The sequence below is a fragment of the Aedes albopictus genome, unplaced genomic scaffold (genome assembly GCF_035046485.1).
Source record: "Aedes albopictus strain Foshan unplaced genomic scaffold, AalbF5 HiC_scaffold_68, whole genome shotgun sequence".
NCBI classification, from domain to species: Eukaryota; Metazoa; Arthropoda; class Insecta; order Diptera; family Culicidae; genus Aedes; species Aedes albopictus.
The window spans coordinates 43,336-51,102 of record NW_026917509.1 but is presented as its reverse complement, the minus strand read 5'-3'; positions in this window follow the sequence as shown (position 1 = coordinate 51,102).

Genomic DNA, 7,767 nt, shown 5'->3' with positions numbered 1-7,767 from the left:
CACGTACGCAAATGGCGTTCAAACTGCGGAAATGAGCCTCTGCACGAATTTGCCCTGTCCTGCTCACTCCCACAGAAAGTTTGAAAACAGCGCGCACAGTAAAAGTCAAATTTGACTTTTACTGTGCGCGCTGTTTTCAAACTTTCTGTGGGAGTGAGCAGTAGGCCAGATTCGTGCAGAGGCTCATTCTGCTTCTCGATTGACCCGCCTTGTGAAATCGGGATGAAAACGAAGCGATGTTGGTTGGTTGGATGATTGGAATCGGTAAGTAGGACTCTGCATTACCGACTCTCAAGGCAGAAACAGAAGCTGCGAGAGCACTGGTTGTCTCGCCTTAGCAACCGGTGCTGTCTGCGAGCAGGAACGAGATGGGAAATAATCTGTTTGACAGTTGGCTTAAGGGTGGTGGTACCAGATGACACAAAAATTTCCCAAACAACACGGTAAAATTGAACTACCCATATAGCTGCACAGAGAGGAAATCTCGCGTTAGGTTTTAAAAGGGCTGATCCCTAGAAAATAAACATTGGAAGACCCGCATAGAAAAATACGATCAATGCAATCGTTCATATTGCGCATTGCGCAGTTATAAGTGCGACGATGAAGTGCGGAATTTCAAATAAAAGTGCGATTTTGCGTCAGATTGTTCCGGTGTCTTCGCCGCACTTATTAATTAGCTCGTGATGAATAAGTGCGGTGAAGACACCGAAACGATTTGATGTAATATCGCACTTTTATTTGAGATTCCGCACTTTGTCGCAGTCCAGTTAGCAATGCAATAAACTATATTATAGGATATTTCAGTAACAAATTTTCAAAACGACGTATAATCAATGCTACACCATTGATTATACGTCGTTTTCAAAATTTGTTACTGATTTGTTCGTGGAATGATTACAACACATGTTATAATAGTTTAATGTTTGGACGATTAAAGTTGGAAATTTGGCATTATTCAGTATGTTTCAAGTATTATACCACTTTTGATGATGATTCATCCAATGGTATATTAATAATTTTGAATAATATGGTTTTTGTACGCTCGGAAAATAACAAAAGTTCTGGCGAGTTTTCTTTCAACATTGAATCACTGCCACACTTTCAAAATAGGTTGTTAAATGGTCTATTTGTGTTTTTGTGTCATTATAATCGTCGGAAATCAGCACTTTTGAGTTCTAGCTTTTCGATCACTGTAGTAAGAAACAGCTACTTTTAGTGACTGCCGTGCACCAGCCATTGACTAATAACAAGTTCATTCGCGAATTCTCATAAAAACTCACCTTCATTGGCTGCCACAGCATGCGAGGGGACCAAAAGAAGATCGGTCGTTTCTTATTACTCATAGGAATTATCCTACCGCAGCTTCTATTTTAAGCACACCTACCCATTTCTCCAGGTGAAGAACTTTCACGCATTTGAGCCACCCACGAGCACTGATCCGATTCAGAGTAGTAAGTAAACACCGCGCGAGAAGCAGTAGAAACCACCTCGGAAATCATACGGTTCGATTCCCAATTCAAGAAAATAAACACAAAAAAATTGCAAAAGTAAATAATGATTCACATAATCGTTGACAAAATTGACAGTGCCCGCAGGGGTGTGCTTTTTTCTCAGTCGGTAAAACAGATTTGGTGAAATATTTCCGTTTTGTTTTTATTATTCGCTGTATCATAATGTTGATGATAAAGCGATCATAACACGTATGCAGGGATTGGCGGCATGCACCGTGCGGTGCGAAAAAAGCGTGTGCTTCACACAATCGCAAGTGCTCGTCTCTGTTTTGCCGAGAGACAAGAGACGTATGAGTGAGAGCTTTCATAATTGTGCGAGAGACAATCGCAGCACTAGCTCTACGGCGCAGGGAGTAATGCACGGTGCTTGGGACTGCGCTTGTCTCCAAACAGAAAAAAATCAATTAATAAATTAATTGAAGAGTTTGTGTTTTCGGCAAAGTTGTTAAGCTTGTCAAGAGTTGACAAGTGATGGGTCGTTTGATTCGAATTTTTTCCAATCGTGCGTAGTATCAAGCCAAGTGCCAAGCACGGAGACAAGCACCGAGAGAGTGCATACGAAAAAGCGTGAGAGACAGGAGAGCTCCAGCGCGCGGCAAAGCAAGCGAGCAACACACAACCGATTGCGCGTACTCGTCTCCTTCTAGTTTGTTGTGCTGTCTCGTAACAGAGTGTGCGGCACGCAAAGAGTTTTGAGTCGCACCCTATCCCTGCACGTATGATTCCACAAAATTATTATCCGAGATAAATGGCATTTTTGAATGGTAACGATACTTAACAACCCATTCGGTCTATCATCGAAACACCGAAAATGATAACTATCATGAATAAGATATGTCGTATCATCTATGTATCATCCAGTATGATCAGAAAATGATACACTGTTGAATTGGTGTATGATACCATTTTATTCGGGGATGCAAACATTTTCCCAAGCATTTTCCATCATTATTTATTTCCCATTACTCCTTATTTCCTCCTACTCCTTACTCCTTCCTTATTTCCCATTACTCTTTTTGTGGTTGTCGAAGAGTGAAGAGCAAATCAACCCAACTTTGACATTACGGTGCGAAAAGTCAACATCAAGGCAAGCAAAGAGAGACAGTAAAACGTAACTACCGGCAAACGTCGTCCTGCATACTCTGTTTTTTGACATCCGACTCCATGAAGAAATGCCCCTCAAAATGGAATTTCATATTTTTCCGTTTTTCTTGCCTTCTCGGTCGATTTTCCCAATTATTTTTTCTAACGAACACGTCGGAGCCCTGCACGAATGAAACACTGAAAGAACGGTGTAGATCCGTTGGCCCGTTCCCGAGCCTATTCATGACATACAAACACCATTCCATTTTTAGATAGATAGACGAGTGCACCGATGAACTGAATTCATCGCGGTCCGAGAATTTTGATACTAGAGCGGAGCCATTCCCAATCACAATTGTTCAATTCTAATTGGAAATCGTTCACTTCTGATTGGAAGCGACCCCGCTCTAGTGTCAAAATTGGGTTTTTAAGTTTAGAAAAATGTACTGTTTTGGCGCTGTCCATAAACTACGAAGACTTTTTTTCGGCCATCTGAGACCCCCCCCCTCCCCCCTCGTAGACTTTTGTTCATACAAAATTTTCGAAATTTGTATGGAGCGTAGACTTTGGCCAGACACACCCACCCCCCCCCCCTATCCCCTAAGAGTCTACACTGAAAGGCGGCTTGCAGTAATGACAAGCATAACAATGTTTTTAAATTTACCATGGGAAACATGATAATCGACCCACCAACGCTTCTTGTGTGCGTTTTATTTCTTCGCACATCAACCGGTTCGATAGCCGAGTGATAGCGTGCGAGCCTGGTGATGTCAAGGTTCTTGGTTCGAATCCGGTTTAAACAGAAACTTTTTTTAATAGGACAGATCGGTGAAGTACTAGATTTGTAGTAATGAGCTGAATTTTAGTATGGTGAGAAGATCAATTCTCCGTTTCTGCAGTGAAATGGTGCAAAAAGCGTGGGTATTATGATTCCTTGCCTAATTTGATGCTGTTTGAGCAAAACTTTGGGCAACAGTGTTGTTGTTTTCTCCATTTCTTGCAACATAAACAACATAGTTATCCAAAGTTTTGCTCAAACAGCATCAAATTAGGCAAGGAATCATAATGCCCACGCTTTTTGTACCATTTCATTGCAGAAACAGAGAACTGACCTTCTCACCATACTAAAATTCAGCTCATTACTACAAATCTAGTACTACACCGAACGTGCCCCATTGAAAATCGAGTACATGGTAAAATAGGAAGCAATCAGTGAAGTACTAGATTGGAAGTAGTGAGCTGGATTTTTGTATGGTGAGATGATCAATTCTCCGTTTCTGCCATTAAAAGCCTAAGGCTGTGAACCGTTTCGCTTGTTCGTTTAACTTTTAATTAAAATTTGACACTTCGATAGTTATTTTGAAAATAACCCTACTCCCGAGCAGGGTTAGTCTTGACAGTTCGATAGTTATTTTTTGTTCGCAATGATTTGGCTGCGTACTGTATTTTGTTCCAAATAACTACTCGTCTGTCAAATTTCAAATGGGCCGCCGTCGTGGTTATTTTTAACTTTTCGATGGCAAATAACTATCAAAGTGTCAAATTTTAACTAAAAGTTAAAAAAATAAGCGAAATGGTTCACAGCCTAATGGGTGATACGCAGATCGCAAGAAATTTCTTGGCCTATCTCGATGCGTGGAAAATTCAGGCAAGGAATCGCTCAAGAAATAATAAAGCGTCGCTTTATTCCGGATCCTAGTACACGCTCGCGTCAGAATACCCATTTTTTCATTGCTATCTCTGTCGCTCTTCAAGAGGCCCCATTTAAAAATACCCATTTTCAAGTTGGGCGGCCCAACTTGAAAATGGGTATTTTTAAATAGGGCCTCTTGAAGAGCGACAGAGATAGCAATGAAAAAATGGGTATTCTGACGCGAGCGTGTACGGAGCTGAAACGAAACGTCAAATCAAATGGGGCTTACTGTGTTAAATTTCTTGACCATTCCGGTCACGGAAAAATAATGCACTGAACGAAAATTACTTGAGCGATTCCGTTTGAAGTGCATACCTCCCTAATAGAAAAATATGATACAACGTGCTTAACAACCCTTTCGGGCTATCATCTTGATGATACAGGGAATGCTTCAATCATTCACCCTATCAGTAGTGTATAATACATTTTTATTAGGGCTCGCATAAGTGGATTTGAGAAATAAACTCTTTTTTAATATTATCCGTTGCAAGAAAATAGAGAGCGAAAATGGTACAAAATCGCTAATAGACCTCCGCGCGTACGTTTAATCGTTCTGGTGTCTTTTACAATAACTGCGCGAATGGGCCAAAGAATACTGCGCCGAAACACCAACACGATTTACCGTACTGGCGGAGGTATACGAGCACTTGCGTTCAAAAATTTTCGCGCAACGCATAATATTTAAAAAGTCCATGAGAACTTTGCAGGCACTTTTCCAAATGTATAAAAACAACTCATTTTTTTTACTAATAGTAACTTTAAAATATTAAAGAACGATTGAAAAACAATCGAATCAATTAGTCACTAATAAAGCTAATGTTCACTTATTGTACGAACTATACTGCCGTGTGCAGCATAGTTGTCCCATGTTACATTTTGTCGATTTTGACTTTTTTTCGCCAAACGGTCTATTTTTACGTATTCTTTTAGAAACTATATCGGATTGATTTCTATGAGCCATTTTACGAGACGTTTCGGATCAGCTGATCGCTCATTTCATGAATGAAAATTTGACAGGAGGTTGCGCCCAAGCCCGTGAGTGTTAATATCAATATCAACACTGTTGTAGTTTCGTAAAATAGACTATTGGAAAAAGTAACCATATACAGTCCGGATTCGCTGGTTGGGTCACGACTGCGCCCCGATTAGCGAATCGTGTTCGTTCGTTGGGGCAGAGATTAAAATTTTCATTTTCAAAGAGTGAAGTTCAACATGAATCTTGAAGATTCTCAACTGAGGGATCAAAATAAAATTCATTTTGGTGAATGAATTTTCTCACTTATTCATTCATTTGTCTGTCACTGACAATTTTCACTGACAAATATAAATAGACCATAACTCCCGATTATTCTTCTAATCACCTCAAAGCTTGTGTATAGTAGTTAATTAGAATACTAATTAACTGCTCTATTTGTCCATCAAGTCAGATTGTGCGTTTGTTAACAGAAATTGGGCATTTTACGACGTGTCAAAAAATATTCGTGACAGAGAATTGAATGAAAAAAGACAGGCATTCAGCTGACAATGAATGTGGCCAAACACGAATGAAAATATGAGAATGTCAATCTTCACTTTCAACCTTCGATTTTTTTACACACTGCGTTGGGGCAACTGACAACTGATCAAAATGCTCTAGACACACCAAGTGACGAGAAATACGTCACGGAACACTCACATACTTGCGCAAACGTTCTGTATACAGGAGCTGTGATGCGACGGCGGTCAGACGTCAAACTCGTTTTGACATCTATTTTGACATTGACAGTGCTTTTTAGTTGGGTTTTGCCCCAACCAGTGAACATTCAACCATCGAGACAGCCCATCTAACGAGCTCTCAACGAACGAATCGTCACTGTATCAGGCCAAACATTTCAATAGGTCCTATCTGCATTTGAGAGGCTCTCTTTGTTTACTATCTCTTTCAATTATTGCAATGTAATGGTACACTTTTCAACTATTTTTGCAGTACAAATCAAAAGACGATTGTTTTGACCATCGTTCAATGCAAGGAGGCAATCAAAATACAAATAAACAGCTGAGATATTAACGAAAGAGAGAAAAACCAAAGAGAGCCTCTCTTCTGCAGATTGGACCTTTAGACATGTTTGGCCTGATATCTACTGTGTGTTTTATTGTGAACAATAAAAGCAGTCATATACTCGGTCATATATTAATAATATTTACCATGTAATGAATGGTCATTTTTTATCCGGGTATTATTTAAATTTACCCTCAGAATAGTAATTTTCACCGCAAGCCGCCGTTCAGTGTACGTAGTTTATGGACAGGCCCTTTTTCGATTTCATACGAAAGAGCATCTTTTTCTGAGCCACTATGATTTTTTCGAGATTTTTTTCAGATTTTTAGAACTTTATTTTGGTGTTTAAAACAAGGTTCAAAATCAATTTCAAAGAGATTTTTTAAAATCACCTTTAGACAGCTGGGCAACTGCTTGACAACTCCGCCCAGTACAAAAATTCGACGAGGGGTGATCCGACAAATCGCTCCCATTTCGATTTTTAAATGGTCCACTGCACGAATTTATTCTGGCCTGCTTACTCTCACACGAAATTTGACGTTTGAGAGGTGTCGGCACCGCTCAAACGTCAAATTTCGTGTGAGAGTAAGCAGGCCAGCATAAATTCGTGCAGTGGACCATAGGTTTCCGGGCACCAAAAATCATGAAAATTTTGATTTCGGCTCAGTTTGGCATGCAGATTCCCAATAGGGAACGTTCAAAAATTACGTCCAACATTTTGGGGGGAGGGGGGGTCTAAGAAAGTGTGACAGTACGTGTATTAGGTATAGGAAAATAGCGTGACGATTCTATAACATTCCCCAGAAAACCATTCCCCAGAATACCAATCCCCAGAATTCCATTCCCCAGAAAACCATTTCCCAGAATGTACCATTCCCCAGAATGTACCATTTCCCAGAAATCCATTCCCCAGAAATCCATTACCCAGAATGCACCATTCCCCAGAAATCCATTCCCCAGAATGTACCATTCCCCAGAAAAGCTTAATATACTCGTCTAAAAAGTTTAATTCGATACACAAACAGTACAATGTTGATCATAATGATATGTTATAGGCAAGGATTTTAACATTATAGTGTTATTACGCGCAAACATCTATTTCTTATACGATATATCCATAAAAATTTTCTACAATGGTTCAAACGTTTAATTACCATTGTACACAGTTGCATGTTGATCTTTAAACCTATCTTGAAAGTTCACAAACTGTCCATTCCAGTTGCGTTGCTATACAATGTTTTGTTTTTGACAGATTTGTGAAAATTGTGCAGCACTTGTTTCACGATGAATAAAGTTTTAAAAGTGATGTGCAAAATTTACAGAGAAAATGCATTTTCTTTTGATGTTGTTCAGTTTACAAGATGCTAATGGACCAGTTTATGGTCGGTTTATATTAAAAAGATTTTTCTGTCGAAAACTTTGAGTTACTCGGAAAGACTCAA